Source organism: Macaca thibetana, chromosome 5 (assembly GCF_024542745.1).
Source record: "Macaca thibetana thibetana isolate TM-01 chromosome 5, ASM2454274v1, whole genome shotgun sequence".
NCBI classification, from domain to species: Eukaryota; Metazoa; Chordata; class Mammalia; order Primates; family Cercopithecidae; genus Macaca; species Macaca thibetana.
In genome coordinates, this window is record NC_065582.1 from 166,227,405 (window position 1) to 166,250,704 (window position 23,300).

The window sequence follows — 23,300 nt, forward strand, 5'->3', positions numbered from 1 at the left end:
CTGGGACTACAGGTGCACCCCACTGTGTCTGGCTAATTTTTGTATTTTTAGTAGAGATGGGGTTTCATCATGTTGGCCAGGCTGGTCTCAAACTCCTGACCTCAGGTGATCCGCCCACCTCAGCTTCCCAAACTGCTGGGATTACAGGTGTGAGCCACCACCCCCGGCCCATGGTGTAATTTTTGAAGGACAAATATGAGTTTGTCACCTGAACCAAAAGAACAGGAACATTCCCAGCACACACATAAAAACCAAACAACCTCCCTTCCCCAAAAAGCACACATGTTATGACTGTATGAAACAAATGATGTATTTGGAAACCCCAGGCGTTTTAGAGGGTTTGAACACCAAGTATAAAGCAAAAAGTAGGAATGAGGCTAGGGAAGTTGGAAAGACCTTACTGCTTCCTTTTCAAGTACTGATGGATCAACTAAGACAATCAGAGCAGGGGTTGAGCTGGCAAAGTGAGCAGATTGGCTCAATGGAGCTCAAGGAATAGTAGCCGTGAACTGTTGTGGAAGTGAAGGGAGAGTGAGAAGCCCCTACAGAGGGGAACTAAGAAGCCAGTGCACTGAAGAGGAATCGGTGACTTTGACAGTAAGAGGGAGTTTGCCTTGGGATAGTTGGACACAAATCGTTCATTCAGCCAACGTTTATTAGCTAGTTGCTCTATGCCAGCTCTGGGCTCGCTGTGGTTTCAGTGTGGTTTCTCCAAAATGCAGGCATTGCCAATGTGATAGTACTAAGCAATGGGGCCTTTAAGAGGTAATGAGGCCGCTAGGGCTCCTCCCTTGGGAATGGGACTAAGTCCCTTATAGAGGAAGCTTCACACAGTTCAATCACTTACCCCCTGCCATGTGAACACACAGCGTTTCTTCCCTCTAGAGGAGCTGCCCTCATGAGACAACTGAACCTGCCAGTGCCTTGATCTTGGACTCCTCAGCCTCCAGAACTGTAAAAAATAAATTTCCATTCTTTATGTGTTACCCAGTCATTGGTATTTAGTTATAGCAGCACAAAGATATGCTGGTTGTTCAAAATGAAAGAAAATTAAAATCTTATGCTTCCTTTTCTGCTATGTTTCCTATTTCTGCTTTAACACATTATCACAAACATGGTGGCTTAAAACAACACACGTTCATTATTTTACCGTTCTGGCGGTCAGTAGCATGAAGTGTTTCTCACTGGGCTGCAATCAAGGCGTCCACAGGGTCGCGTTCCTTTCTGGAGGTTCTCAGGAAAAATCCATTTTCCTGCCTTTTGCAGCTGCTAGAGGCTGCTCACCTTCCTTGGCTTGTGGCTGTCCTGTCATCATCAAAGCAAGTAATAGTCAGTAGAAACTTTCTCATATCACATCACTCCAGAGGGAAAGTCCTGCCTCTCTCTTCCACTTTTAAGGATTCCCATGATTATACTGGGCCCACCTGGATAATCCAGGCTCATCTTTTCACCTCAAGAACAGTTGATTAGCAAACTTAATTCTATCTGAAATCTTAATTCCCCCTTGCCAGGTAGCACATTCCACAGGTTCCAGGGATTAGGGCATGGACATATTGAGAAGGAGGTATTATCTGGCCTACCATACTTGTTTTAGAAATGTATGTTCTAGTACCCAAAGACTGTGGTAGAGTGGACCACCCACAGAAGTCACGTGAATCTTACAAGATAGCGTTGAAGAGAGGAAAATCTTTGTTCCGTCCACTGGCTTGTGGCATGGGACAGAATGGGAGACTGGAACTATTCAAGGTAAAATGAAGTTAAATCTGAGCTGTGCTACTTTGCAAATTTATTGGAATAAAGAAGGAGGCTTTTGGCTTGAACTAGCTTATATCCTGTTGGAAACAAAATAGCCAGGCAAAACTACAGGAGAAAATGGATCATTAAATAGAATAAGACTAAAAGACCAGGAAAGTTTGATGTTTTCCAGGTGGGATAAACAGTTAACTCTCAGTGGACAATGTTTTCCTGTTGCTGGGCTGACTAGTGGTGGTGGCTGAGCTGTTTATCTTTAAGAAAACATACGTATATCTTTTTACTTGACAACTACAATATAATCTGTCTGGGGGTTGTTCATCATTTAAGAAAGGGTGAAAAAAGTCCTCTCCCAGAAAGTGTTCAAATCCGTGAGCTGAAATGATGATAACATCATGAGAGGCATCATAATTTATCTGTAGCATGTAAATCACTGGGGCTCCCCTCTAAGGATGCTCGCTAAAATGATGAATAGCTCTGTGCGCTGTGAGAGCGACCCTGAGGAATTCACCAGCCAGACTTTGACAGGAGAGCTGCCTCCCAGTCTCTTCCGGATGGGAAGAAGCAATGACTTAACAGGTTTGAAAATTCAGCTTTTTAACCACTTGTTAAAACATTTAGTTTGACTTTATCCATAAAGGCACAGTCTGGCAAGAGTTGAACAATGACCCTAAGAAACCGATCAAGATCCAACCTGGTCTGAGTGATACTGGCCTGCCAGACATTTTCTTTTCCCCCCACTGGCTGTATTCAGCTGTGTCTCAACTTGCTCTTTGCCAGTAACACTAGTCTTAGAGCCAAACATTTCCTGCATTTTCTAACACAAGAGGTCTCTCATGTGTCTACATACCCTTGCAGCCTCCTGCATAAAACAGAAGTGAGAATGTTAGAGAAAAGAAAATGTCATTTTGTGGGTTTTATTTTAGAAAATCTAACATTTATCATAAAAGATCAATAGATAACATTCTGTTGAAGTTTTCACTGTAGTGCCTTGTGGAGGTGTGGATGATCGAATTCTTTTTAGTTTAACAATTGTTATGGGCTGAATGTGTCCACCCCCCAAATGCATATGTTGAAGCCCTACCCACCAATGGGATGGTATTTGGAGGTGGAGCCTTTGGGAGGTAATTAGGTTTAGATTAGATCATGAGGGTGTGACTCGCATGATAGGATTAGTGTCCTTATGAGATCATGAAGAAGACCCAAGTATCTCCCTCTCTCCCTCTTGTCTCCGTCTCTCCTTCTTCTCTCCCTCTTGCCCACTGTCCCTCTCTTCTCTCCCTCCCTCCTCTTGCTCCTCTCACTTCTCTCTCCCTATCTCTCCATATGCCCAAGCATTGAAAAAGCCATGTGAGCTTGCAGCGAGAAGGTGGCTATTTACAAACCAGGAATCTGGCCTCCACCAGGAACCAAATCTGCCAGCATTTTGATCTGGGACTTTGAGCCTCCAAAACTGTGAGCAATAAGTGTCTGTTTTTAATCTACCCAGTCTATGGTACTTTTTATAGCAGCCTGAGCTGACTAAGAAAGTAATTTAAGGGTAAGAAATATCTTATTAAATTTCATATTGCCTGTAGCATCCATCATAGTGCTTCAAATATAGAGAATACTCAGTGTGATATTATTAAAAATAATGATAGTGGAGATTATAAGAAACATGGGTGGAGTGCTTACTCTGTGTCAGGTACAATGTGAAGCACATTGTATATTTTAGTTCATTAAATTCTCACAGAAGCCACATGTGATCGTTATTATCCATCCATATTATAGCTAAGGAAGTTAAAGTGTGGAGAAGTAAGTTGACCTGTCCAAAGTCTCCCAGCTAGGAAGTGGCAGAGCTGTGACATAATTCCTGGTGCATCTAACTACAGAGTAAGACTCTTAATCTGCATGAACGTAACTGCATTAGTTTACCAAGGTTTCCATAACAAATTATTACAAACAAGGGGCTTAAAACAGGATAAATTCACTTTGTCACAGCTTTGGAGGCTAGAATCAAGGTGTCAGCAGGACCATGCTCCATCTGGAGGCTCTAGGGAAGAATCCTTCCTGGCGTCTTCCTAACTCCTGGGGGCTCCCAGCATCCCTTGGCACTCCTGGGCTTGTAGACCCATTGTTCAAATCTCTTCCTCCATCTTCACATGGCCTTCTGACCTGTGTCTCTTTATGTATCCTCTCTTCTTTTTTTTCCCCCAATAATATCATTCATTGTATTTAGAGCCCACCATAGTCCATTATGATCTCATCTTAACTAATGAAGTTTGCAAAGCCTTTATTTCCAAATAAGGTCACTTTCTGAGATTCAGATAGATATGAGTTTGGTGGAGGGCACACTATTCAGCCCACTACATGAACCATTTCACATCATCTTGTTCTGCTTTTACTATATTTGTGTCTCCCCAAAATTTATATGTTGAAATCTTAAACCCCAGTGTGATGATAATAGGTGGGTCTTTTGGAGGATGATTAGAACATGGAAGTAGAGTCCTCATGAACGAGATTAATGCTCTTATTTAAAAGGACTAGAAAATTCTCACCCCTTTTACCATGCAGACACAGCAAGAAGGCACAATCTATGAGCCAGGGAGCAGGCCCTCATCAGACATGAAGTCTCCCTTGATCTTGGACTTCCCAGCCTCTAGAACAGTCAGAAATAAATTTATGTCGTTTACAAGCACCCAGTTTATGGTGTTGTGTTATAGCAGCACAAACAGACAAAGATAAGCCCTCATCTGAGCATCCTTCTTTCCTGACAGAATTATTTCTTGCTGGGCTGGGCATGATGGCTCATGCCTGTAATCCCAACACTTTGGGAGGCCAAGGCAGGTGGATCACTTGAGGTCAGGAGTTTGAGACCAGCTTGGCCAACAGGGAGAAACCCCGTCTCTACTAAAAATACAAAAATTAGCCTAGGGTGGTGGCACATGCCTGTAGTCCCAGCTAGTCAGGAGGCTGAGGCAGAAGAATCTCTTGAATCCAGGAGATGAAGGGTGCAGTGAGCTGAGATGGCACCACTGCACTCCAGCCTGAGTGACTCCATCTCAAAAGAAAAAAGAAAATTATCTCTTGCTGGACTTCCTTTGCTCATTTACTATTACCCCTGTTAAAAATGTTCCTTTTGCTGATCCACACAAACAGCAGCTTTAAACCTGACTCTATCATGAAACGTTTTATTTCTTGTCCATGTCATTTTCTTGGTACAGGATCAAAAGTTGCTTCTAAAGACTTATGTTTGTGATATTTTATGTCTGTGGAACCCTTGCATTACTGTTTAGGATTTGAAGTCTCCACCCCTGGCTTGTTTGCTACTTTAGATCTGGATCTGTTGAGCTCTACTCTTTGGTGTACATCCTGTTCTTAGCATGTCATCCAACAGAGCCAATGGAGTTCTTGTGCAGTGACTGTTCACTGGATGGCTACATAGAGAAATGAGTGGAGGGTACGTGTGACCCCTTATCAATAGTATACCATCTTCAAGTTGCCTTTATATCAAGGAAAAGGAATGTGGCATGGGCATTGGATTTAGCACAGCATGTAAAAGGCACTGCAAAACCTTCCTTGGCAGGTTCTAAGACTGTAAAAGAGAAGACACTGTATTAGTCTGGATTCTCTAGAGGGAGAGAACTAATAATATATATATTGTATATACATAGATAGGATATATATATGATAGAATATATATACACACTAATATATATACTAATTATATATATATCCTATTAAGGATTTTATATATATATAATCCTCATATATATAGAGAGAGATATATATATAGATAGATATATAATAATTTAAGTATTAACTCACACAATTACAAGGTCCCACAATAGGCCGTCTGCAAGCTGAGGAGTAAGGAGAGCCAGTCTGAGTCCCAAAACTGAAGAACTTGGAGTCCAGTGTTCAAGGGCAGGAAGCATCCAGCACAGGAGAAAGATGTAGGCTGGAAGTCTAGGCCAGCCTAGTCTTTTCATGTTTTTCTGCCTGCTTTATATTCTAGCCATGCTGGCAACTGATTAGATGGTGCCCACCCAGCTTAAAGGTGGGTCTGCCTTTCCCAGTCCACTGACTCAAATGTTAATCTCCTTCGGCAGCACCCTCACAGACACACCCAGGATCAATACTTTGTATCCTTCAATCCAGTCAAGTTCAGTATTAACCATCACAGATACAAACTTTCATAGTGGAATTCACAGTCCAAATGTTCCAGCTTGGGTAACAGAGGAACAAGAGCCGAGTGAGAAAGAAAGGGGTCCTAGAAGCTGTGTGGTAAGCTTATTCATATATTTACCTGACTGAAATCTAAAAATAGCCTTTCCTTAGCGGACACCCCACCCCTTACTAAGATAAGACAGCTGTTGAGAACTTGTAATACTGATCTCTAAGATTCACACAGAAGAACAGGATCGCTTTTATTAAGACAAAACACGTAACTCTCTGTAGCTTTTGGCAAAGCTTGACAAGTTTGGTGTGGCTGTTGAAAAGCAAGGTGGGCCTTTTGCTTTGGGGACTCATAGCACTCTTCCCATACAAGGAGCCTGCCCTTTGTAGAAAATGCCAGACTCTACGTCAAACACAGCTACAGTCCATGGTTTATCTGAGCACAAGTGAAGAAGACTGATGTTTCCAACAGAGTGTTCACTAAATTCTAAGGGATATAAAAAGACAAAATTGGAGGAAAAAAGAGAGAAAAGGGCAAGAGAAAAGAAAAGGGAAAAGTGTGAGGTGCATATAAGTCTCTAAAATTACAGTGCCCTTGCAGATGACAGAGTGGTGGGTGTTAGTATGGGCTTTGGTGTCAGCCTTGCCAGGCTGAGGGACCCACTCTGGTCTTCCCCTCACCCACATCTTGCCCACTTTGGACTGGCGCCCTTGGCAGTCACATTGCCTGGCTTCCCTTCTCCCAGCTCCTTTCTGCCTGGTTACTGCCTTCTTTTTTTTTTTTTTTTCCTGCTTTCTGCGTGTTAAGAACCTAGACTGTCATTTCTTCCAACAAGGTAAAAAATCCACATGCTCCTTCATTTAGTAACTCGAGCCCTTTCTTTGTGTTCTTAACTCTAAGAATGTCATCTTGAGCTGACTGGCAGGACAGTGGCATCTGATTAGATAATCATGGTAAAGTATGTCCTCATTCAGACATGTCTGTCTTTCCACTTTTATTGTTTCATGTAACTCTCCTGAATAAAGCTTGTTACTTGTTCCTGGGAACATAAACCTGAAAAAGACAAATTCAAGATCTGAAGGTATTTACAGTATAGGATGCAGAGAGTTAGCAACTACAGAGAGGGTTGCTAAGTGCTAGGGAGGAGATACACATCAGATATTCAGATAGCAAAAAAAGAGATGCATCTAAATTATTTGGGTGCTGTGGGGTTATAGATGGCTTCTCAAAGGATGTAAAATTTCTCACTATGTTTCACACATAGAAAAAACAATATTATTTCAGCAGGAAATGTACTCGATTACCACTCCCCCCAAAAAAACCTCACACACATAATTCTTTGATAACTGCATTGTTTGTGTCTTACACCCAGCAAGTTGGAAATGGAAGGGCATTTCTTAAGCACCTGCCTTCCTGGGTCATTCCTCTGGGAAATTAGACATAGCCTAAGGGTATACATTAGGTTTTCTCAGCGTTGCCGTAACAAAGGACCACAGACTGGGTGGCTTAGCAACAGAAACTTACATTCTCAAAGTTCTAGAGGCTAGAGCCTAAGATCAAGGTTTCAGCAGGGTCGATGTCTTCTGAGGTTTCTCTCCTTGGCTTGTAGATGGTTGTCTTCACTCTGCCTTCACAGGCTCTTCCTTCTGTAACAGTTTGTGTCCAAATTTCCTCTTCTTCTAAGGATGCCAGTTATAATGAAGTTGGACCACTCTAATGACCTCATCCTAACTTAATTACCTCTTTAAAGCCTTCTGTGTAATTGCAGTCACATTCTGAGGAACTTGGGATTGGAGATTCAACCCATGAATTTTTGGTGGACACAATTGGGCCCATCACAGGATGATCGAGGTGTGTACTTCAGAGCCAGACCAACACAGTTTCAAATCCAAGCTCAAACTGTGTGATCTGAAGGGATCTTTATGGTCTCTGGCCTCAGTTCTGTCTATTAGGAAGTAAGATTAATGAGAATTTGCAAGGGATGTGCTACACTTAGCACTAGCTAATGCCGGATAAATTGCAGCAACTTGATAAATGGTAACTATTGTTCCACTGCGAATGCTCAGTGTCACCAATGATAGTTTATGATGCTTCTCTGGGCAGCAGATCCTCTCCTACTATTACTTCTTCCTTCTTTGCTACGTTTTTAATCCCTGGAGTCTTTTAATAAACACGTTTGTCCAGCAGATTCCTGCTGCTCTTATCAGGACAATTAGGAACAAGGAGACATTTTCTAGGCTCTCTTTCGTCTCAGTTCCAGGCACTGATCCTACACTGTGACAACATTTTCTTGACCCTTACTGGAAAAAAGAAAAAAAAAGATAAAAAGAAAATTGTGGTCTTGGCCTTCCAGTAATGTAAAGGAGTCTTTTTCCTTGGGGTTTGGCAGAAAGAGGCAATGGTGGCAGCATGACAGGGTCATGCCCTCCAGCTCATGGTTGCTGTTCCACTTGAGGCCCCCCTAAACATAGAGGAGGGCCGTGGGGAGCCCACAATGCAACCTGTCATCAGGAAGCCCTGGGAAACACAAATTGTGTTTTGGAATAAAACAAACAAACACCAGCATTTGAATACTCTCACGCCCAAGGTCATCTGTGTCACCCACTTGGCCTGCGGGACCCCAGGGAAACATAAAACCAGTGAGCAGCCCTTTGATCTCACACCTTCTTTGGACCATTTTAATCAATTAACCATGAAGTCCCTCCACTTCGCTTATGCAGACCTCTATATAAAATGACTTTGGTCTGGCTGACACGTTACTGCATCCGAGATCAAAGATTGTAGCAAATGCCAAATTCAGCCAGGATAATTCTGAGCCTTTTTTCCCAGCATACTCCTCCCCCAGCTCTTAGAAGCACTTTTCTTGCAAGGACAGAAAGGGGAGATTTTGAATGCTGATGGACACAAAAACGAGCTTCGTGAGGATTTAAGGAGCCCATCAATACAAGAGGCGAGGTGGTGGCTGGCAGAGGAGGCTGGGATGCACTCAGCTAAAACAAAGTACATTTTAAAAGTTAATAATGCCCATAGAAGGAAAAAATGAAAAATGCTTTCTGAAGTAATTTTAAGAGTGGCCTCCTGTTTAGTTGTGAGATTAATTAGATCTCTGGAAGCAGGCACTGAGTCCCCTGGACTCAGGATTGCAGCCTAACCTAATCACCCGCTATTAGTGATATATGGCACCGTCATTCTCGGAAATAAAACTCCTTCCCATGCGTGTGTGCATTGGTGAGCAAGTGTGGGGGTAGAACTGTGCTTCCCACCATTTTACCACAAAGGCAAAGTTGAGAATGATCATTTGTGGTGACCCTACTGGGTCTTGGGCCAGTGCTAGGAATTTTATGTATTATCTAAATGTTTGTCATCACAGTAACTCTGGGGAAGGCAGAATATATTATCTTCATTTCTCAGATGATGAGCCCAAACCTCAGAGCAGTTCACAGGCTCACTGGTGGTCAGACACTGACCTCCAAACCCCACCTCTTTAATAACACCCACTTGTCATCACACACTTGTGTAATCTTTCACCTGTGGGCTTCATCTTGTGAAATATTTGGTCCGCCATATCCCCTGAAATAATTTATTTTCTTGATTTCAAGTACAGACATCTATAACTGTTGATCACAGCTCTCGGTCAGCATGAGCTAACCAGTGTCAGGATACTAAGCTCATAAATTGCCAGTCAAAAGCAAAGAAAGTGCAGACTCATCACAGGAAAATAAATTATACCTATCTAAAAGATGGAAAATATTAATAATTATAATTCTTGATTAAGCACCTTCCATGGACCAGTCATGGCTATGGGCACCTTGCTCATATTATCATCAATCTTTCCTATGGTCCTGTGACATAGACATCCCTATCCCCACTTTATATATATGATGGATAAAGAGGAAGGAGAAAGACTTACTCAGTGTTTCTCAGCTAGTAACTGGGATTTGAATTTTCAGTTCCTTTCATACAACTTCTTAAACTTTATTATCTTCTTTGAATTCCAGAGTTTGAGAATACAGACTATGACGGCTTAAATGTAGGAAGTGCTGTTACTACTTTGAAGGAAATGTGATAATCGTTGAAGGCTCTTTCAACATTTGAACATTTCTGCAAGGCAGAGAGATCTCACTGAGCCACTGTGGTCTGGCCCTTGGCTGGATGTGAATGCCCAGTGGACTCCCAACCTGAGAAGCTTCATGAAGCCAGCACCAAAGCAGTTAGTGGACCATTAAGTTATTTCATATGAAAGTATCTCCTAATGCTGGTTCCAATAGGAAAAAACAAAACAACAAGGAGTTACTTAGAAGTTTTAAAAAACAAATTGACTCTATATACTGTCAAACTCAGAAAAAGAAAAATTATGAAAGAGCAAAGTTAAATAAACGTTCAATTCAATTCCAAAAAGAGTCAAGAAGCTGGAAACATATCCAGAGTCCACATGTGCAGAGCTGAGCTATAATCATCATACAAAGCAAAGCGGAAAGTTTGGGATGAGCTTTGGAAAGGAAGAGAGCCTGGCTCTGTGCCTTGGAGATTGTGGTCCAGAGAGCTGGGTATGGAAAGAGCCCACTGCATCATGTCGGTCTTAACAGCACATGTGTGGTAGGGACCAGGGTTAGAAGCACTGAGTGAACTAGGAGAAGCAGATGTCTATGTGGTCAGGGGGCAACTTAGTTGGTCAAGAATTCTGAAAAATAGGAAGGTAGTTTAGGTTTATGATCCAGTAGGAAACCAGCAAAGGGAGGTGTTTCCAATATAGGCCCCAAAGCATGGGATGAGGATGCTCTGACTGCTCTGGTTGGGTTTGGAATCTCTCTTTTGAGGAGACAGCAGCATCTCAAACCAAAAAGAAATTCATCTTCAGCATAAGTGCTGCACATAGGAAATGGGACAGAACCACCAATAATAATAGCTAATTGCTATTGAGTGTTTAGTAGGTGCTGATTCTAGTCACTGGATATAGCTGAAGTCATTATACCGTCCTAGTAACCCTGTGATGGGAACACTGTTTGTCGATGAGGAAATTTTACCACTAAGCTTGGTAAATTGACCTACCTAAGGTCACATGGTAGACATGTGCTAGAGTTGAGGTTTGACAGGCCCTGGACATCAGAGGAAGTTCACTAAGCCACCGTATTTCAGTGACTTCCATTGCATATTAAGCACTAATGCATTCACACAGCTGCTGTTCAATCTACATTCTTTTTCAGTAAGTTAGGGAATTTCATTCCAGGGTGAGGAAGGTAATTGGGTATTTCCTTATCATTGTTTTTAATTTTTGCTTAATGTGAATATGCTTCTCAAAAACATAAAAATTAGGGATTGGAGCACAGTCCTGATATGATGACTATGTGATTGCCTTAAATGAATTATATTAACCAAATTTCACTGAACATAGATTTCTCTGGGAAGGAGCTGCCTCAGGGATGAATAAACTGGAGACTCAGACACTGAGACAAAGCAGCTGATTCCTTAAGGTTAGCACTAAAGTGAGGTGAGTACCTACCTGGGCAGCTACTAGGCATCAAGCACCCAGAGTAGGGCATTACCAACATCAATATCAAGGTCACCCACCCCCTGAGGAAAATACAACTGGGATGGCATCACCATTCAAACATGGGTCTATTTTATTCTAATATGGGTACCTTTTCCATGTATCATAGTATCACACAAAGGCAAAAGAAAATTTAAAAGTGAAAACTTCACAGGCTCTGGTCAGAGCACACGACCTTAGTAGCTTGTTCTTCAATTATCACTGAAAGTTCAACTGTGACACAAAAGGAATTCAATATTCATGGATGATTAATTAAAGCAGAGGCCTCTCGAAGTTAAATTGTATTTGTTGTGGTAAAATATACATAATATAAAATTTAACATTTTAACTATTTTAAGTATGTAATCCAGTGGCATTAAATACACTTAGATTGTTGTACAACCATCACTTCTATTCATCTCCAGAACTTTTTCATCTTCCCCAGTGAGACTATGTACCCATTAAATAACTCCCCATTTCTGCCTTCTACCAGCTCCTGGTAACCACTATTCTATTTGTTGTCTCTATGAATTTGACTCTTCTGAGTACCTCATATAAGTAGAATTATACAATACTTGTTCTTTTGGGTCTAGCTTATTCATGTAGCATAGTGTCTTCAAAGTTTATCTATATTAAAGCATGCATGAGAAATTCCTTCCTTTTTGAGGCTGATAGTATCCTATTATGTTTTATATACATCTCACTTTTCTATTCATCTGTATATGGACTTGGGTTGCTTCCACCTTTTGGCTATTCCTGTTTTCTGATATCAGTTAAATAAATATTGTAGCATATTTGATTTTTATGGATATACTTATTTTTACATTATGTATGTTGACTAGGAAAATACATACATTTGGGAATGAACTAAAAATACAAAAGTATGAAATAAAAATAAATATTGCTGAAAGTTGTAAATATTGTCTCCCCTTGTTTCCTGGATTATTTTGTGCATGTTTGATTCCCTTCTTGGGGGACACAGGCACCAAGGCTGTGTTCATTCATTCCTGTAGATCTTTGAATGTTATTCTTTGGTCAAGTTAAATAATCAGAGAGTTGGTTATTTGGCCTTCATTTTGTTGACCTTTATAGAACTGAGCTTTTTTCAAATTTGGTTTTGGTAGTATGTCCCTGATGAAAATTACATCAAGAGACAGTTCTAGAAAATTTGTTACTCATTTGAGGTTACTTTGGTTGAGAATGTGACTCACTTCCTAAACCATGGTCTCTATTATAAAATTTCTCTCAAGTTTCAGTGTCAGGAAATTCTTGGTTTCTCTGGACACCTGATATGTTTTCATTTTCTGTATGTGAGCTATGATCACATTATCCACTTTTGCGGCCATTCAATTGCTCAGAATTTAATGTATCAGCTTCCTTACCATTTTTTTTCAAGACCTTAAGACAGTTGAGCACTAAATTTTTTTATTTTCTCTTGTTGGTCAAAACTCATTTCATTTTACTCTTATCTCATTAGAAAAATCACATTAAGAGAGCTACTATTCATTGAGCTTGTACCATGTACCAGGCATATATTGGGGGCTTTTGCATGTATTATTTATGTCTAACAATTACATTCTAAGACACATACTATTTTCTCCATTTTAGTGATGAGGAAAACCAAATATGTTTGACTCCAAAACTAGTGTTCACTATCTGCTTATTATCATAGATGTCATTTGGTAACCTACTTCTACCTCAGGTTCAGTTTAGAAACCAAGGTTTATAAATCAATGAATCAAGGAGGATAAATCTAACAATTCCCAAATTCTAGACTCTATGTGCATAAGCAGTGTCTCATGGACTCTAGAAACAAACAAACAAACAAAAAACATTTTAAATCCCTCCTCTGACATTCATAGACCAGTCACCAGGACAATTGCCTAACAATGCAAAGACTAGCTACCTATTTCCAAACTCATTTCCTCTATCTCCCAGGGAACAGCTAAATTTCCTTTCCCAGCTTACCTTGCAGCAGGTGTGGCCATGTGACTGAGTTCTAGCCAATTAGATGTCCCATAAACCTCTCCCTGGACATGCTCTATGCTTCCCCTTCTTCCCTCCATGGAGATGCACATTGTCACTAAAGTCTATAGAGAATGATGAATACACGGGGTGGAAGGAGCGTGGGTCTTGACTTACACAAAGGGGTCCCAATCCAGACCCCAAGAGAAAGTTCTTGGATTTCACGCAAGAAAGAATTCAGGGTAAGCTCATTGAGTAAAGTGAAAATAAGTGTATTAGAAAAGAAACAAAAGAATAGCTATTCCAGGGCCGGGCGCAGTGGCTCAAGCCTGTAATCCCAGCATTTTGGGAGGCCGAGACGGGCGGATCACTAGGTCAGGAGATCGAAACCATCCTGGCTAACATGGTGAAACCCCGTCTCTACTAAAAAATACAAAAAACTAGCCGGGCGAGGTGGCGGCGCCTGTAGTCCCAGCTACTCGGGAGGCTGAGGCAGGAGAATGGCGTAAACCCGGGAGGAGGAGCTTGCAGTGAGCTGAGATCCGGCCACTGCACTCCAGCCTGGGCGACAGAGCGAGACTCCGTCTCAAAAAAAAAAAAAAAAAAAAGGGTATTCCATACAGAGCAACCCCGAGGGCTGCTGGTTGGCTATTTTTATTGTTATTTCCTGATTATATGCTAAACAAGGTTTGGATTATTCATGAGTTTCTCCAGAAAGGAGTGAGGATTCCCCTCCCTTAACTGAGGGTTCCTCTCCCTTTTAGACCACATACTTCCGGGCATTGCCATGGCATTTGTCAACTGTCATGGCTCCTGGTGGGAGTGTCTTTTAGCATGCTAATGCTTTATAATTGACATATAATTAGCGGTGAGGACGACAACAGGTCACTTTCATTGCCACCTTGGTTTTGGCAGGTTTCAGCTGGCTCCTTTACCGCATCCTGTTTTATCAGTGGGGTCTTTGTGACCTGTATCTTGTCCCGATTTCTTACCTCATCCTATGCCTAAGAATGGCTAAACCTCCTGAAAATGCAGCCCAGAAGATTTCAGCCTCCTTGTATGTAATCCCTATTCAAGATGAAGTGGCTCTGGTTCTAATGTCTTCGACACATGCTGATGAAGAACACCCCTTTTTTTGGTTTTGTTTTACCTGAGTGGGAAACTGAGTTCTATTTTGGAAAGCCTCTGAGATGTGGAGTTTTTTGTTTGTTTGTTTGTTTGTTTGTTTGTTTTATGGTGGTTAATTTCCTTTTCTATAAATTAGAGAATCAGTATTTGTTCCACAAGATTATTGTGAAGATTAAGTGAGGCAATGTATGTAAATATGGTGTCTGAAATCTAGTAGTTGTTTCATTAGTTATTGTAATTATTGTGATGATTTTTATGTAACTCGAGCATCCTCATGTTGTATAGCTTTCTGAGTAGCCCTCTGTCTTGAATCTAATCTCCTCCCAGGATTCCAGGATTTGAATTTTCTTATAAATTGTCCTTCCCACGTTTCTTCCTGATTACCTTGGGTCACATCCTTATTTCACTTCATAATGCTTTAGCCTTGCTTAGTTTGCCTTATCCTACACTTTATTCAGAAAGGCAGTGCTAACGTAAAGCTGATACTGTGTATCACTGAAGACTTTAGAATAGGGTAAAGGAATAGATCACAACTCAGAAAACTTTCAGATGGTTGTCGGACGTCATTTCTCTGAACATTTCTTAGCCAGATTCCATCTCACAGGTTTTCTTTGGGTCATGTCTGTCTTTAGAACTTGGTCTACAGTATTATTCAAATCAGAGTCCTCTGGCCTACAGTTTCTTCCCAAGGTCAAGGCCCTTAAATCCCTGTTCCTGACCTCTGGAGAAAAAAAAAAAATAGAAGTATCTTAAAAATCACAAATCTCTAAGAACAGAAAAATCCACCCTAACCAGAAAAGCTACTATCTCTATCTGCCTTTCCAGCCTTTTCACATGATTAAATATCACACATTCTAGTTTGCAGTATTTGAATTAAGGTTTCCTCATCGAAAGGCAAGGCTATCACAAAGTGAGAGAATAGATCCCTGACTTACCTGTGCATGACAGGAGGATTTACCAAAGCGATCCCTTCTGGAAAAAGGGTAAGAAAAACTTGGCTTCCAATCTTAGAGTGACAATCAAATACCTTATACTTCTAGAATCTTCCTTTTGTCCTTGTGTCTACCTGCCTTCTATTCTTCCAGTTCTCCAGTTCTCTTTGCCTCAGAACTTTAACTCAAGCTATCAGCCTAAAAAATCTGTCATTAGGTTGCAAATATGACTCTTTGTCATTCAACACAAATGCCGCCTACTTAGAGAAACCATGGCAACACCATTCTTGCTAAGTAAACACAAATCTCAACCTGCCCAGATTTTATGCACCCTGAACATTTTTACCAGCTTGTTTTCTATAGTACCTACCATTATCTAGAGTAGCACTGTCCAGTGGAATTTTCTGTAATTATGGAACTATTCTTTATCTGCACCAATATGAAATCTACAAGCCACACATGGCTAGGGAGCACTTGAAATGTGCTGGCTTAATATTTTATGGGTTCTGTCATTAACCCTCATGAATGAAATCTTAAAAAAAGGTTTTGTTTTTTTTGTTTTATTTCAATAGTTTTTGGGAACAGGTGATTTTTGCTTACTTGGATAATTTCTTTAGCGGTGCTTTCTGAGATTTTGGTGTACCCATCAACCAAGCAGTTTACACTGTACCCAATGTATAGTCTTTCATCCCTCAATCCCCTTCCACCCTTCCCTGAGTCCCAAAGTGCATCGTATCATTCTTACGCCTTTGCATCCTCACAGCTTATCTCCCACTTATACATGAGAACACACGATATTTTTTTTCCATTCATGAGTTACTTCACTTCAAATAATGGTCTCCAACTCCTTCCAAATTGTGGCAAATGCTATTATTTTGTTTCTTTTTACGGATGAGTAGTATTCCATGCTGTATATATACCAAATTTTCTTTATGCACTCATTGATTGATGGGCATTTTGACTGGTTCCATATTTTTGCTATTGCGAATTGTGCCACTATAAACCTATGTGTGCAAGTGTCCTTTTATATAATGACTTATTTTTCTTCTGGGTACATACCCAGTAGTGAGATTGCTGGATCAAATGTTAGTTCTACTTTTAGTTCTTTAAGGAATCTCCATGTTTTCCATAGTAGTTGTACTAGTTTACATACCCATCAGCAATGTAAAAGTGTCCCTGTTTTACCACATCCACACCAACATCTATTTTTTTTTAATATATATTTAAATTATGGCCTTCTTGCAGGATTAAGGTGGTATCCCATTGTGATATTAATTTCCATTTCCCTGATAATTAGTGATGTTGAGGATTTTTTCATATGTTTGTTGGTCATTTGTATATCTTCTTTTGAGAATTGTCTATTCATGTCCTTTGTTGAATGCATAATTTGCAAATATTTTCTCCCATTCCTTGGGTTGTCTGTTTGCTGATTATTTCTGTTGCTATGCAGAAGATTTTTAGTTTAATTAGTTACCATCTACTTATTTTTGTTTTTGTTGCATTTGCTTTTAGGTTCTTGGTTATGAACTCTTTGCGTAAGCCAGTGTCTAGAAGAGTTCTTCCAATGGTATCTTCTAGAATTTTTAGGGTTTTAAGTCTTAGCTTTAAGTCTTTTATCCACATTGAGTTGTTCTTGTATAAAGTGAGAGATGAGGATCCAGTTTCGTTTTTCTACATGTGGCTTGTCAATTATCCCAGAACCATTTGTTGAATAAGGTGTCCTTTCCCCAATTTATGTTTTTGTTGCTTTGTCAAAGATCAGTTGGCAGTAAGTATTTGGGTTTATTTCTGGGTTCTCTATTCTGTTCCATTAGTATATATGCCTATTTTATACCAGTATCATGCTGTTTTGGTAACTATACCCTCGTAGTATATGGGAAGTCAGGTAATGTGATGCCTCCTGGTTTGTTCTTTTTGCTTGCTTTGACTATGCAGGCTCCTTTATGGTTCCATGTGAATTTTAGGCTTGTTTTATCTAGTTCTGTGAAGAATGACGATAGTACTCTGATTTGAATTACATTGAATCTGTAGATTGCTTTTGGTGGTATGGTCATTTTTACAATATTGATTATACCCATCCATAAGCATGAAATATGTTTCCATTTGTTTGTGTCATCAATGATTTCTTTGAGCAGTGTTTTGTAGTTTTCCTTGTAGAGATCTTTCACTTCCTTGGTTAGGTGTATTCCTAAGTTTTTGTTTTGTTTTGTTTTGTTTTTGTTTGTTTGTTTGTTTTGGCACTATTGTAAAAGAGATTGAGTTCTTGAATTGATTCTCCGTTTGGTCATTGTTGGTGTATAGTAGTGCCACAAATTTTTTTTCTAGAGCCCTACAGGTTCAGAGGAACTTCTCTAGCAACATTAATTTTTGTACATTGATTTTTGTATCCTGAAACTTTCCTGAATTCATCTATCAGATCTAGAAGCTTTTTTGGATTCGTTTTTAGGGTTTTCTAGGTATATGATCATATAATCAGCAAACAGTGACAGTTTTCCTTCCTCTGTACCAATTTGGATACCCTTTATTTCTTTCACTTCTCCAATTGCTCTTTCTAGGACTTCCAGTACTAAGTTGAATGGAAGTGGTGAAAGTGGACCTCCTTATCTTGTTCCAGTTCTCAAGGAGGATGCCTTCAACTTTTCCCCTGTTTTCACACTGCTATAAAGAACTACCTGAGACTGGGTAATTTATAAAGGAAAGAGGTTTAATTGACTCACAGTTCTGCATGACTGCGGAGGCCTCAGGAAACTTAAATCATGGCAGAAGGCTGAAAGGAAGCAAAGTACATCTTACATCTACATGGCAGCAGGAGAAAGAGAGAGTGAAGGGGCAAATGCCAGTTTTAAACCATCAGATCTCATTACAACTAACTCACCTTCACAAGAACAGCAGGGGGGAAACTACCCCCATGATCCAATCACACTTTGAGATGAGCTTTGGGTGAAGACATAGAGCCAAATCATATCATTCCACCCCTGGCCCCTTACAAATCTCATCTCCTTTTCACATTTCAAACCCAATCATGCCTTCTCAACAGTCCCCCAAAGTCTTCACTTATTTTAGCATTAACACAAAAGTCCAAGTCCAAAGTCTCATCTGAGACAAGGCAATTCCCTGTTGCCTATGAACCCATAAAATTAAAAACTGAATTAGTTATTTCAAAGATACAATGGGGGTACAGATGTTGAGTAAATGTTCCCATTACAAATGAGAGAAATTGGCCAAAATCAAGGGTCCACAGGCCCCATGCAAGTCCAAAAGCCAGCAAGGCACTCATTAACTTAAAGCTCCAAAATAATCTCCTTTGACTCCATGTTTCACATCCAGGGCACGCTGATGCAAGGAGTGCGCTCCCAAGGCCTTGGGCAGCTCTGCTTCTGTGGCTTTGCAGGGTAGAGCCCCCATGGCTGCTTTCACAGCCTGGCATTGAGTATCTGTGGCTTTTCCAGGTGCAAGGTGAAAGCTGTCAGTGGATCTACCATTCTGGGGTTTGGAGGAGAGTGGCCCTCTTCTCACAACTCCACTAGGCAGTGCCCCAGTGGGGACTCTGTATGAAGCCTCCAACCCCACATTTCCCCTCTGCCTTACTCTAGTACAGGTTGTCCATCAGGGTCCCACCACTGCAGCAGAATTTTACCTGGACATCCAGGTGTTTTCATGCATCCTCTCAAATCTAGGCAGAGGCTTCTAAACCTCAACTTTTGTCTTCTGTGCACCTGCAGGCCCAACACCACATGGAAGCTGCCAAGGCTTGAGGCATGCATCCTCTGGAGCAATGGCCCGAGCTGTACCTTGGCCCATTTTAGCCATGGCTGGAGCTGGAGTAGTGGGGACACAGGGCACCAAGTCCTGGCCACAGAGCATCAGGGCTCTGGGCCCATAAAACAATTTTTTCCTGCTAGGACTCCAGGCCTGTAATGGGAGGGCTGCTGTAAAGATCTCTGACATGCCCTGGGAACAGCCAAGACTATTAACATTCAGCTCCTAGTTACTTATGCAACTTTCTGCAGCTGGCTTGAATTTTCCCCCCAGAAAATGGGTTTTTCTTTTCTATTGCATGGTCAGGCTGCAAATTTTTCAGTTTTATGTTCTGCTTCCCTTTCAAACATAAGTTCCAATTTCAGATCATCTCTTTGTGAACACATGTAACTGCACACTTTTAGAAAAAGCCAGGTCACCTCTTCTGTCAGATACCCTAAATCATTTTTCTCAAGTTCAAAGTTCCATACACAGATCTCTAGGACAGGGCAAAATGCCACCTGTCTCTTTGCTAAAGCATAGAAAGGGTGACCTTTGTTCCAGTTCCCAATAAGTCCATCTGAGACCACTTAAGCCTGGAATTCACTGTCCATATCATTATCAGCATTTTGGTCAAAACCGTTCAACAAGTCTCTAAGAAGTTCCAAACTTTCCCACATCTTCCTGTCTTCTTCTGAGCCCTCAAAACTGTTCCAACCTTTGCTTGTTACCCCATTCCAAAGTTGCTTTCACATTTTCAGGTTATCTTTATAGCAGTGCCCCACTCCCGGTACCAATTTTCTGTATTAGTCAGTTTTCACACTGCTATAAAGAACTACCTGAGACTGGGTAATTTACAAAGGAAAGAGGTTTAATTGACCCACAGTTCCTCGTGGCTGGGAAGGCCTCAGGAAACTTACAATCATGGCAGAAGGTGAAGCAGAAGCAAGGCACATATTATATAGAAGCAGGAGAGAGACAGAATGAAGGAAAAAGTGCCACTTCAAACCATCAGATCTCCTGGGAACTTACTCATTATCATGAGAACAGCATGGCGGAAACCACCTCCATGATCCACTCACCTCCCACTAGGTCCCTCCCTCAATACATGGGAATTACAATTCAAGATGATATTTGGGTGGGGACTCAGAGCCAAACCATATCATCCCCATTCAGTATAATGTTGGCTGTGGGTTTGTCATAGATGACTTGTATCACCTTGAGGTATGTCCCTTCTATTGTCAATTTTGCTGAGGATTTTATTTACAAAGGGATGCTGTATTTTGTCCAATGTTTGTTTTTTCTGTGTCTATTGAGATGATCATATGCTATTTGTTTCTAATATATCACATTTATTGACTTGCGAATGATAAGTCATTTCTGTGTCCCTAGTATGAAACATGCTTCATCATGGTGTATTATCTTTTTAATGTGCTGTTGGATTCAGTTAGTATTTTGTTGAGGATTTTTGTATCTATGTTCATCAGGAATATTGGTCAATAATTTTCTTTTTTTTTTTTTTTTTTTTGTTATGTCCTTTCCTGATTTTGGTATTAGGGTGATACTGGCTTTATAGAATTATTTAGAGAAGATTTTCTCTTTTTCTGTTTTTTGGAATACTTTCAGTAATATTGGTACCAATTCTTCTTTGAATGCCTGATAGAATTCAGCTGTGATTCCATCTGGTCCTGGACTTTTTTTGTTGGCATTTTTTTTATTACTGTTTCAGTCTTGCTACTTGTTATTGGTCTGTTCAGAGTTTCTATTTCTTCCTGATTTAGTCTAAGAGGGTTGTAATTTCCAGGAATTTATCCATCTCCTCTAGATTTTCTAGTTTTTGCACATAAAAGGTGTTCACAGTAGCCTTGAATACTCTTTTGTATTTTTGTGGTATCAGCTGTAATATCTCCTATTTTCTAAGTGAGTTTTTTTTGGTTTTCTCTCTTCTTTTCTTGGTTAATCTCATTAATGGTCTATTAATTTTGTTTATCTTTTCAAAGAACCAGCTTTTTATTTCATTTGCCTTTGTATTTCCTTGTTTCAGTTTAATTCTGCTCTAATCTTTAGTATTTCTTCTCTCCTGCTGGATTTGTTCTGTTTCCCTTGTTCCTTGAGGTGTGACCATAGATTTTCTATTTGTGCCCTTTCAGATGTTTAATGTCTTTTTTCCTAGCACTGCTTTTGCTGTATTGCAGAGGTTTTGATAAGTTGTGTAACTATTATTGTCCAGTTCAAATAACTTTTTAATTTCCATCTTGATTTCATTGTTGACTCAAAGATCATTCAAGAGCAGATTATTCAATTTCCATGTATTTATATAGTTTGAAGTTTCCTTTTAGAGTTAATTTTTGGTTTTATTCCATTGTGGTCTGAGAGGATACTTGATATAATTTTTATTTTTATTTATTTATTTTTTTTTTTGAGACGGAGTCTCGCTCTGTTGCCCAGGCTGGAGTGCAGTGGCGTGATCTCAGCTCACTGCAAGCTCTGCCTCCTGAGTTCATGCCACTCTCCTGCCTCAGCCTCCCGAGCAGCTGGGATTACAGGCGCCCACCACACGCCCAGCTAATTTTTTGTATTTTTAGTAGAGACGGGGTTTCACTGTGTTAGCCAGTATGGTCTCGATCTCCTGACCTCGTGATCCGCCCAACTCGGCCTCCCAAAATGCTGGGATTACAGGTGTGAGCCACTGCGCCCGGCCGATATAATTTTTATTTTCTTCACTGTACTGAAACTTCTTTCATAAACTATTATATGGTGTATCTTGGAGAATTTTTCATGTGCTGATTAAAAGAATGTCTATTCTGCAGTTGATAGAATGTTCTGTAAATATCTGCTAAGACTATTTGTTCTATAGTTCAAGTCCATTGTTTCTTTGTTGACTTTCTGTCTTGATGACCTATCTAGTGCTGTCAGTGGAGCACTGAATTCCCCCTCTATTATTGTGTTGCCATCTGTCTCGTTTCTTAGGTCAAGTAGTGATGGTTTTATAAATTTTGGAACTCCAGTGTTAGGTGCACATATGTTTATGATTGTAATATTTTCCTGCTAGTCTAATCCTTTTATCATTATATAATGTCCCTCCTTGTCTCTTTTTAACTGTTTTCACTTTAAAGTCTGTTTTGTCTGATATAAGAATAGCTACACCTGCTTGCTTTTGATTTGCATTTGTATGGAATATCTTTTTCTCCACCCCTTTACCTTAAGTTCGTGTGAGTCCTCATGTGTTAGGTGAGTCTCTTGAAGACAGCAGTTACTTAGTTGGTGGATTTTTATTCATTTTGCCATTCTATATCTTTTAAATGGAGCATTTAGGCCATTTTTATTCAATGTTAGTATTGAGATGTGAGGTACTATTTTATTCGTTATGCTAGTTGTTGCCTTAATACCCTATTTTTTCATTGTGTTATTGATATGCTCTTTCTCTCTGTGATCCCACACAAATCTCATGCTGAACTCTAATCCCCACATGTTAAGAGAGGGGGGGCCAGGTGGGAGGTGATTGAATCATGAGGACGGACTTCCACCTTGCTGTTCTTTTTATTTATTTATGTATTTTTGAGACGGAGTCTCCTTCTGTCACCCAGGCTAGAGTGCAGTGGCACAATCTTGGCTCACTGCAAGCTCCACCTCCCTGGTTCACGCCATTCTCCTGCCTCAGCCTCCCAAGTAGCTGGGACCACAGTCGCCCGCCACCATGCGCAGCTAACTTTTTGTATTTTTAGTAGAGACGGGGTTTCACTGTGTTAGCCAGGATGGTCTTGATCTCCTGACCTCGTGATCTGCCCACCTCGGCCGCCCAAAGTGCTGGGATTACAGGAGTGAGGCACTGTGCCATCCCCACTTGCTGTTCTTATGATGGTGAATGAGTTCTCATGAGATGTGGTTGTTTGAAAGTGTGTAGCATTTCCCCCTTTGCTCTCTCTCCCGCTCCAGCATAGTAAGATGTGCTTGCTTCCCCTTCACCTTCTGCCATGATTATAAGTTTCCTGAGACCTCCCAGCCATGCTTTCTGTATGGCCTGTGGAAAAATGAGTCAATTAAACCCCTTTCCGTTGTAAATTATCCAGTCTCAGACAGCTTTTTATAGCAGTGTGAG